We start from the raw sequence: 11,757 nt of genomic DNA, 5'->3' as shown, positions 1-11,757 counted from the left end.
ACAAGAGACCAAAAAATGCAGATGAGTTGAAGGCCACTGTCAAAGAAACCTGGTCTTCCATACCACCTCAGCAGTGCCACAAACTGATCACCTCCATGCCATGCCGAATTGAGGCAGTAATTAAAGCAAAAGGAGCCCCTACCAAGTATTGAGTACATGTACAGTAAATTAACATACTTTCCAGAAGGCCAACAATTCACTAAATTAATTTTTTTTTAATTGGTCTTATGAAGTATTCTAATTTGTTGAGATAGTGAATTGGTGGGTTTTTGTTAAATGTGAGCCAAAATCATCACAATTAAAAGAACCAAAGACTTAAACTACTTCAGTCTGTGTGCATTGAATTTATTTAATACACGAGTTTCACAATTTGAGTTGAATTACTGAAATAAATGAACTTTTCCACGACATTCTAATTTATTGAGATGCACCTGTATATGCTTTTATTTATTTTATTTTTTTTATTAACTATTTTTTCCAAACCATTGTTAGATGCTGTGTTTCCTGTAGTTATGCAAAGATTTCTTATCTATTAACTATTTCTTATGATTTTAAATCTGCATTGAACTTCAGATCAATCTCAAAGTAAAAGGCGGTACTAAAGTCTGATTTTGTGGTGGATGTGTTCAAATTTGATCATCTTAATTCAAGTGATGAAGATTTTGAAAGTCTGACAGTGTTGAGCACTACTGTAAGGTTAACCCTGCATGGTGTAAATGTTTGAAAATGATTAACAGTTGCAAATAAACATTCATTAGAAATGTAGAAAAGTAATCAAAAGTAATCAGTTACATTACTTTAATAAAGTAATTGAAAAAGTTACACTACTATTACATTTTAAATAGGGTAACTTGTAATCTGTAACCTATTACATTTCCAAAGTAACCTTCCCAGCACTGATTACTGAACAGTAATGACTGAGGATTCTTTATCTTTTCTGTAATTATGTGTCAATTTGCAATAAAGCCAAATAGCCTAACAGGGTTACTTCTGTTCCGCCGTGGGTTTATTAGCAGTGAGGCCTGCATGACCCTGACATGAATGGGCTGAATAGCATCTCCAAAAGACAGGTTAAAATGCACTTCCACTTACATTTAAACTTCCATGTAGGCACTTCAATTTAATAATGCAGTCATCATTTGTAAATGACTCCTCTTTCAGAGTCCATTAAGAAGTTTTTTTCCTCTGTTGAACTGAGAGTCAATACGTGTAATAAGGAAGTGCAGCCCATGCGACTCAGAGGATTGTGGGGGTGGGGGAGCTGATGAGAGATTGCTCTATGAACAGGCTAATTAACGTCTGCTTGCCCAGACTCGTGGTAAAGTGGCACATTTGTGCTTTAGCAGCCGTCGTTTCATGACTGACAGAGACTTGGGTTGTAGATTAGTGTAAAAATTAAGGCAATTAATTAAAAATTAAAGCCGCTTAATTAGCCGCTAACAGTAGGTGACGCTTACAAATGGGGAATAAGTTAGTCATCAACAGTGTTAGGCAATTCGTAAGTGAATTTATTTTTGTTTATTATTTTAATTCTCTCATATAGAACGGTGGAAAGCTGGAGACCATGAAGGACACACATGTACAAAACTGTTAAAATGCAGCGATGGTTGCTTTTCTTTTTAACTTACACATATATACTGTGCGTGTACACATATAAGAATGTCAAGTCAAATCAAGTCAGCTTTAATTATATAGCACTTTATAGAATACAGATTGTGTCAAAGCAGCTTTACAGCATTAAACAGGAAAAACGTGTGCTGATAATGCAAGAGGACAATAGAAAACAATAGAAGAGGACAATAGAAAAGTTAAAAGTCAGATTATCAGTTAAAGTCAGTTCATTGTTGATTCAGTGATGTCGTCATCCATTTGAGACTGTATACATGTTACATGTATAATATGTAATATTATATTTTATATTTATATATATATATATATATATATATATATATATATACAGTATATATATATATATATACTATGATTATATTGTTACATATATGTTACATCTTATGCTCACCAATGCAATTTATTTGAACACAATTACAGTAATCGGTAATATTGTGAAATGTTACAATATGGCAAAGTTGAAGTTTCTCCAGTCATTACTCCAGACTTCAGTGTCACATGATTCTTTAGAAATAATTTAATCATTTTAATTTGATTTGGTGCTCAAACATTTCTTATTATTATCATTGTTGAAAACAGTTAAAAAGCTTATTAGCTTTTGTGGAAAGTTTGCTACATTTCTTTGATAAACAGAAGATTTAGAAGAACATTATTTATTTCAATTTTTATTTTATTATTATTATTATTATTTGTTTATTTATTTTTTGGTTACATAACTCTTTACTGTCAATTCAAAATCAATTGAATGTGAATAAATTGCAAAAAAATATTTGCTTTATAAAATTTCTTGCAAAAAAATACAATAAAATAAAAGTAATCTTACAGACTGGGGCCAGTTGCATAAACATAGCCATTATATAAAAAAATATATATTAAAATTGTTTGACCATATAGTTAGCCAAGAGGTAATCAGACTTACTTTTTGGATTCAAATTAGACCATTCTCTCTTTTTATAACTAAATTAAAAATGTATGACCAGTCTTAAAAATAAATAGATGACTAACTTTTTAAGACTAGTCTAAGCGGTTTATGCAACTGGCCCCTGTTTGTATAGACAGTACATATGTATATAGATAAAACAAAATACTTTTGCGAAAACGTATTACTTCTCAGATTTTTCTCCTTAGAAAAAGATGTATTACTCTGTTTCATAAGAGATCTTGTTTTGTCTTGTTGCTTTCAAATTAAATTAGACAACAAGCTCAAATGATTCTCTGATTTGACAAAATCCCTCCACTGTGGTAGGATTCCTACAATATGTCACCCATAATAGCAAAACAATAAAATTACAGGTTTTAACTGGTTGAAAAAGTTTGAACCTTCATTTCTGAGGCTACATCCTCTGGAGGTTGCATTTGTCGGTTACATACGTCATCGAAGTGGTCTCATTTAAGAAAAGTAACCATTAGATTGAAGAGTAAGAAAGAAATTACAGTGTTTTGCACCACACAAGGAATATCAGTAAATTGTATACCATTACTTTTCTTAAATGAGACCACCTCAATGATGTATGCAACCGACAAATGCGACCCTTCGGAGGACACAGCCGCCGAAATTGGACACAGCTAATATGACTAACAACAAACTGGTAAAAGGCCTGCTTCAACAGTGACTGTGATATCTATTCATCTGCCTCAGGTCCAAATAGGAAGCCGCTAAGCAAGCCTTCATGTCCCATGGCACTTTTCCATTGCCCTTGTGTGATTTTGCAAGTGTGAGGCTCAGACAGGCTAAATGTGGAGGTCTAAGTTGTTGAGCACAACATGGTCATATAGAGATAGAGAAAAAGAGGGTCCCCCTGGCTCAAGCTTTTCACCGGAATGTATCTGCTGACCCATGAACACCCCTCCTTTCTGACCTAGACAAAAGTGGGAGTGAAGGACAAATGAGATCACAGCGCTCTGAATTAACTCAGAGAGTGCTCACTTTGCTGGGCCACGGGCTGTAACGCTTCAGTATATTTTTGTAGGCCAACCCAGAAGTTAGCATCACCCGATGAGAAATACATCATATTACTTCGATGAGGCATATTACTGATGTATTTTATGATGAAAAATAAAACGTTAAAATATCTTGACCTTATGTTAATCACAGACCTTATTTCAGCCATTTGACCAAAAACCCACTGACTTCAGTATGACGGAACCGAAAGTGCTAAATGCTAGATGCTAAACTTGTTTCTGGGTTTTGGCACACAAAAATGTCATTCTGCAGCACTCTTTACTCACAGAGCCAGCTGGAGCGTGATTGTTTTTTGTAGAAGGATGTTTTAGTTTACAACAGTAACCTATTGCTGTTTGGACCTGGCTTTTGTTTCACATTATGCCCAAATTTATGGAAGTGTAGAATTGTGTATTTCTCATCAAGAGCCAATCCATACAGACAAAATAAAAATCAATGCACTAAAAAAAAAGTTATTGATGTGCCACGATTCTCTCCATAAATGTTTGAATGCTTTATTAGTTGTAACGTTTTTTATGAGAACCTGTGCCATGCATTTTTCCTTTTCCCAGCAAGGGAGTGCTTTTAAAGCAATGACTCTGCGTGGCATTGGGCGTTAGCTGAAAGAAAGGTCATCGGTCTTTGCGTGGTGCCGGCTGAAAGGGCAGCAGTGTGATTCCGTAACCCTGAGTCACCTCTGAACCTCCCTGGATTACGCGGCGCTCTACGCCAGCAGATGAGACCCAAGACCCTTTTTCTTCTTGTTCACTTAGGGGGATCAAATGACCAGTGAGAACTCAATTAGCAACATGTCTCCCTCGACGGGAGTCGATGTCGGGCGCTCGTCCTTGTGATGCAAAGTGAGGCGCTGAGTGAGGTCGAGCTTTGATTTGCTTATTTGGGATCGACTCATACAATTACATGGTGATAAAGACTTTTGACCGGGAGCAGGGACGTGGCTTGGGTTTGTTGACTGTACTCTGTGTCTGGGTTAACTGAAGCTGAATGGACATAGGAGGCTGGTTAAGCACTGCTTATTGAGTCGCTTGTAGGACCCCATGAGACCTCAGAAACAACAATGGCAGAATTAATGGGTAAAGTGCAATGAGAATGTCAACGCGACGGGGAGCGTGCTCAGAGCAGAGCCGGCTCTTAAGGTGATTGTGTTGCCAAACGCCCGCGTTGGATCTTTTGCATTTGTTTGTGTGTTTGAATGTTTGAAAGCATCTGTTTTGTTGTTTCAGTGTGAAGTCAAATGTCCTTTATTTGATTTGCCTCTAAACAGTTGCACAGGAATATATTGTCATATAAAGGTATATGCATATCAACCCTATAAAGCCTACATCATATCTGAAGTTTCTAAGGCCTCTAAATTATCAACATGATCCTAACTTTGATGAAAAAACCTGTTGAACACAATCTACTACATGCCTTTTGTAGTCTGTTTGATAGTTTACACGTTTCTAGCAAGCAAAAGGCCTTGTAGTATAAAGATAGTATGTTTTGTATGTATTGTAGTATAAAGATCTCATTAATTTGTGTTGTAAATGTAAAGCTATAATGTAAATCTAAAGCTATCAGAATTTCATCATACATTTTGGCCATAACAAATATCAGCAACTGCATCAAATTTTATATTTTTTTTAGTTTGGGTGACTTACTAAAACTTTTTTTTTTTTTCTCCTCGAGTGTAAGCTCCATATTCTCTTATACTATATGATCCATAAAATCCTGATGTATCAAATATGATACTCATATATATACTATATATATACTATAACTAAAATAGACTTCCATCCAAAAATGAGAATTCTGTCATCATATACTCATGTTGTCTTATTGTGAATGATGCATCTGTTATTCTATGGAATAAAAATGTTTGTCTTTGAAATATTTAATTAAAATATAATTACTTACTTTTCCTCTGAAACAGCTTTTCATTCTGCTGAAAGTCACTTAGGCCATGTTAATTGAATAAGGTTAAACAATAACCAAATAGCTATTTAGGCAATTAGCATTCTGCCTGACTCCTGCCTGATATATATATATATATATATATATATATTGTTTTGTTGACTTAAATTGTCTGTGCTTGATATACAGTATATAATATATATATATAATTTTTATTTTTTTTATTTTTTTTTTTTTAAAGGTGTTGACCTAATTGGTTCGGCAGGCCTACATGAACTCCTGAGATGTCCATTTGCGAGATGATTTCATAACACTGGCAGACTCTGAAAAACTTCTGAGGAGAACCATCCAACAGTCATAGTTAGGTCTAATGATGTGTCCATTTTGACACTTCAGAATCGGTCACGGCAAATTGCTCTGTCGGGAGGGAAAACATTGAGAGAGATAGCCTTGCCCTGATATAATTTGTCACTGCAAATGACAAAACAGAGCAGGGAATAATATGTGAAGTCAAGTTTGGTGAGAGAGAAAATGGAAAAAATGTAGGGTTGTGAGGCACCTTAATGGATATCCTTGCAGCTGGATGAAAATGGGCTCGAGTAATGTGTCCTTAATATGAGCCAGCCGGGTTTCTCGGAGTGTATCAAGAGAGAGGTGCCCTGTCATTTCAGCTAGCAATCACTTAATGGGGATGGTAAATCTCAACAAAATGGACATGCACTGTGCTATTTCTGGCTTCAGGAGATGGAGTGAGTGATTGGCTCTGGTGAAAAGAAAAAAAAATCAAAACAACGGAGGGGAAAAGTAACTTGAAAAAACAAAAAAACAAAAAACAAAGAGGAGGACGCAAAGAGCAAAAAAAGCAATCTCTTCCGTCTATGATCTGTGTGCTGTTTGTGTTTTGCAAAAGTGCATAGACAGTGACAGGAATTTCAATTATCTAATTACGGCAAAATGAAAAGACATAAATGTTGTGATTTCTGCTGTCTTTCATAGATCAATCTAATGTGCGCTCACATTGAAAATCTAGCAAAATGGAAGAGGCAAAGTGAGGCAGCGTCTCTTCAAATCATGCAATTAAAATGACAAATTAGTTTTTTGATATATTCATCTAAGTGGTTAAGTGGAAGGGTTTTTATTCCATACTCAGTGCTGTGGAGCAGGAATGGGAGGGAGAATCGTCTGCATGCTCTTTTGATTAAGGCAGCCGCTTAAATGCTGGGAAAATGTTGAAAGCACTTGCCATACAAATTAGCCAACCGAAGGCTGCGAAATTAAATTCTAAAGAGTTGATTTAAGCATTTAGCGGGATGCGCCTGGCAGCTTAAAGGATTCAAAGACTTTCTCAGGCAGTGTGCATTATGTTGGAGGAGTCAGGGCTGAACACTGGTTTGTGTTTTCTACCATTATGAAAGGGCAAGCTACTGAAAGAGAGATGCTGGAAACACAAATTATTTCAATATCCTTTTGACCTAAGAGTAAACCGAAGGAGTTCCATCTATCTATCTATCTATCTATCTATCTGTCTGTCTGTCTGTCTGTCTATCTATCTATCTATCTATCTATCTATGTCTGTCTGTCTGTCTGTCTGTCTGTCTGTCTATGTATCTATCTAGCAAACTAGCTAGCTAGCTAGCTAGCTATCCAAACAGTCCATCATTCCTATAACTGTCTGTCTGTGCATTTGTCTGTCTATTTATTCTATACTTACATGCAGTCTATGTCTATCTGTCTATACATGCCATTTTCTACAATAAAGACAGCATTAAAAATAAATCCATACAATTTGATAGAACAAGGCTTGAGGTTAGCATTAGTGGCATTGCGGGGTTTTTTCCATCTGTCATGCAACTGCATGTAACTGGCCCACAAAGGTACTGAGAATCCTTTGAAGGTCTGTTAGGATTATTCTTTATTTCCATGCATCCACAGAGTAGCTAGACATTTGTTATCATTAATGTTTGCTTTAATACACGTGTCATAACAAATTCATCTTCTGAAAAGCCAGCTGCATTTGAGAAAGAAATGCTTCACTCTCACTGAGACATATTGTACACTTTGATAGCCCAGAATGATATCAAATGCCCCTCTGCTGCCTCAGTTGAAATGGAACAAAATAGGCGGTGGTCTATAAAAATGAAGTTAGACGTAAGTACGGCACTCACATCTTTGAAAAAAACCCTTTCCTGTTCCATTTTGTAGTCGTCAATTGGTCCGAACAACTTGCTCTAATGCAGGTAATGGATCCACTGTGGTCCTTTCATCTTCGGGACCATGTGCGGGAGATGGGAGAGGAACCCTTCTGGAGGAGAAAACAACTCTAACACACATAAGGGCGAGGGAAAGCAAAGCTAAGCTAATTCTCGATAGGGTGGTTGTAAGTTTGACTCAAATGTTGAGGAAAATCAGAGCTGTTTTAGCATATTGCGTAAACCTGTGAAAGGCTCAGACAGCAAACATGGATGAATTATGCTTTGGTTATTCATATTTCATTTATAATAGCTGATTATTTTGAAGAGAACATTTACATTTATTAATTTTACAGTTGCTTTTATAGCAGCTTATAGAACAAGCCTGTTGATTGAATTTCATTTGTCTTGCGTGATCACTTTAATTAGATAGTGAACATGGAAGAACTCCTCAAACTTGCACTGTGGTTGTTTTAAAAAGTTTTGAGTGGAAATCATATAGGATATTCTAGTAGAACCTGCAAATTTATATGAAACAGAACACAGTTTCATATGTTTAGATATTAGCAGAACATGAAAGCACACAATAAAATTCAAATTTTGTTTTGAAAATTGAATTGTTCCATGTTAGGCCCAACAGCATTCCAGATTTTCCGCTCGGTCTCTTCCCAACTAAAGGGCGGTCAGCGGCGTCCGCTCAATGGAAAGCCTCCAGTCATCAGGATTTGTAGATAGTTCTGTTTCTTCAGCAGATTCCAAATTCACAAAACTAGCTCTAGCTGATTGGCTGTGTTTTTTGCCTGCTCTTTTGTTTCAGCGCTCCGCTTGGTCTTTCCCCCGTTCGCTCTATTCACCCGCTAAACGCTAGTGCTAAGAGCTGCTGGAAAGCTGCCTGTACAGCCATTATAGGGCCCTGGCATATTTTATTTAGACTTCATTTAGGGGTTTGATAAAGGTAAGTGTGACTACTTTTAATAGCTAGATTATCAGATTGTTTGTTGGAACAGTGGACCTTTGATGACTGATTTCTTGTGTTTGGCTATTGTTTGTTTTTCCTCAATATTTATTTGGAAAACCCTCCAAGAATACAGTGATTACATGAACATCTGTCAGGTGTAACTCAATAGTGTTAACTGCTCAGAAAACTGTTACAAATATTTCCATAGAACAAATATTTCAAAGGATTCAGAAAAATGATTTATAATGGATTAAAATTGAAAATTGAGTTGAAAATATTTTTTAAATACACTGAAAAACAAAAATGTAGAAAAACAGGACAATGTCCTGACAGAAAACGACCACATTTTCCGTCAAGTTTGCGGGTATTACACAACACTGGAATGAAATGCATAATTCAATAACACTTATTAAAAAAAATCTACATATAAAATTATTTCATAGTACATTGTGGCATATTTTTATGGACTTTTCTATTGAATTGTACGGTATATTTATATAAAATACATATAAATACTTTCTGAAAATTATTCAAATATTTTAATAATTAAAAATTATTATTATTAATAAATTATTATAAAAGACTGTCAGAACCTTTTTACGTAAACACATTTTTACACTCATTTAGAAAATATGTAAAGATTTTTAAATGATTTTATACTAATGATGAAGTTTCATTTCAATTAAAATTACATTTTCTTTATCTTTAGTGTTCCTGAACATATTCTAAGTCACCAAATAGTTAACAATTTTTTTTTTAAACAATTAGACGTTGAACTATATGGCGCCCTCTACTGAATGGTTATCAAAAACTGTTGTTACCTTTTTCTGTGTCCATGTATGTGTCCATACATTCATAAATGTAAAATATTTGTCAATATTTTAATGGCAATGAGTCAATTACACCCCAGCAAATAGAATTTAAATCACATCAATTCAAAAACTTGATATATAGCACCAATGCTTTTTCTGAATAAGCATTGTCCTATTTACTATAATTGCAAACTCTTCCAGCCAGTTCACCTGATAGCTCTGTTAGCCTTAACCTGAAAAGAAGAGAGAGTGCGAGACAGTAGCCTCCTGATACTGACCTCCCAGCTCACTCAAAGGAAGTAATGTGTTCATTACAATGCAATTACAGACACTTACATGTCTCAATAGTGCAGGAGTCTACACCGGTCTCTTGATGCTAACGTAACCCTGACCTTTATGTGTGTGTGCATTAATTCATGTACCCATATGTCTGATTGTATTTGCGACCATAAATGTTTGTGTGCCTTTGTTTTTAGTCTGTCTGTAGGTGCAGAATGTACAGCTTCATGGGAGGAGGGCTGTTTTGTGCAGGAGTGGGCAATATACTCCTGATTGTTTCCACAGTAACAGATTACTGGATGCAATACCGTCATTCAAACAACTACATGCATCAGGGGCTGTGGAGATACTGCATGCCCGGAAAATGCTTCACGCACACCGACAGCATTGGTGAGATTTATAGTCAGAGTGGCAAGACATTTAAAGAAGAAATTTAGATTGGATTTTTTTTTAAGTTGATGTTGTTCCCTATAGTTCTTTATATTTTATTTCAATTTTAACAGTCATGTATGTGCAAATGAGCTGGTGATAACATGACCTTTGACCTTCTGACGTGTGTGTGTGTGTGTGTGTGTGTGTGTGTGTGTGTGTGTGTGTGTTCACAGCATACTGGGATGCTACACGAGCGTTCATGATCTTGTCTCTGTTGGTCTGCTTTTTTGGCATCATCATCGGTATTATGGCCTTCATCCACTACTCATCCTTTGACAGGTTTGATAAAACCTTTGCTGCAGGCATTCTGTTCTTCGTCTCATGTGAGTTGCCTTTCTTCTTGCTTCATATATAACCTTGAAATATGAAATAATTTGTCATATTAATGCTTTTTAAAATATGATATGATGAGTGTTTACAACGAGTTGTTGCATGTAATCATAGAGAAATAAAAATGTCACTTATTTTGTGGATGTGGTGTTATTGTATTGTTTGCTTTTGTTATTGTGTTAAATTAACCTGCAATTTATGGAACATGGAAATTGTAATGTAGTGTTAAAAAATTATTGCAATATTAAATGATATTTAATACTTTTATTAAAGGTTAATATTTAATAATAAAATCTAAATCATTTAAAAATATATATTTTATTTTAGTTTAGTTTAATCCTGCCGTCTCCCAATTTCACTTGATTAAATGGCTATTAAAAGCTGCTTAACTGCCTCTGGGTGTGGGTTTTATCGACTTCTCAAGTAAAGGCGATTCCATCACCATTAGTACATTTACTTTCGCGTTTTGACATAAAAGCAACTTGTTACCATGATTCGTTAGCAGTGTGGAGTGCAGGTGCAGTTAATAAAAAGTTTCAATTACAGTGCTGCAAAATCACATGAATTCGTTTAATAAACAGACATGTGACAGGTAGGCCTGTTTTGTTGAATTCAGTTAAAGATTTAGCAAATTTGCATATAATCTGCACGGAATCATTTTCTTAAATCGATTTTTTTTATCATGTGTGTCAGTAAAACATACCTGAACATCGTTGAGAAATTTACTTTAGAGTCAATTTGTTTTTTAGAATTTATTGCGTAGAATTTATTGCATTGAGATTAATATAAACCCCACTAAAATAGTGTTAGTTTATGCTTAAACTGATTTAGCTACTTTTATAAGTATATCATTATGTAGACTATATTTATAAATTCTTTACAAATAACTACAAACTTATAAATCTGAAAAGATAATTGCATGCGTTCAGGCAGAGGCGTCATGCCCAGGGTGCGAACTACGGGGGAGCTAGGGGGAGCTGGGCTCCCCTTAAAGGGTTAGTTCACCGCAAAATGAAAATTATGCTGTGTTTTACTCACCCGCGAAGCATCCTAGGTGTATATGACTTTCTTCTTTCAGACGAATCCAGTCGGAGTTATATTAAAAATTGTCTTTGATCTTTCAAGCTCTATCTTTGTCCTTCGGTTCAAAAGACGTGAAATAAAAAGCACCCTTCCACAAAAAAAAGTGTCTCACACAGCTCTGGGTGGTGAACAAAGGCCTCCTGTAGCGAATCGATGCGTTTTTGTAAGAAAAATATCCATATTCAAAAC

The 11,757-nt window shown here is 35.4% G+C and overlaps 1 long non-coding RNA gene across 1 annotated transcript; it reads left to right on the top strand.

Annotated features, from left to right (window-relative positions):
- The first annotated feature begins 8,454 nt into the window (after nucleotides 1-8,454).
- Nucleotides 8,455-10,473, top strand: LOC107691699 (uncharacterized). Its single transcript, XR_001634557.1, has 3 exons — nucleotides 8,455-8,629; nucleotides 9,921-10,113; nucleotides 10,329-10,473. It is a non-coding gene; the product is annotated as an uncharacterized LOC107691699 (long non-coding RNA).
- Nucleotides 10,474-11,757: the final 1,284 nt, after the last annotated feature.

Source organism: Sinocyclocheilus anshuiensis, unplaced genomic scaffold (genome assembly GCF_001515605.1).
Source record: "Sinocyclocheilus anshuiensis isolate Anshui unplaced genomic scaffold, SAMN03320099.WGS_v1.1 scaffold186, whole genome shotgun sequence".
Taxonomy (NCBI): domain Eukaryota; kingdom Metazoa; phylum Chordata; class Actinopteri; order Cypriniformes; family Cyprinidae; genus Sinocyclocheilus; species Sinocyclocheilus anshuiensis.
This window is presented reverse-complemented; position numbering and strand designations above follow the sequence as displayed.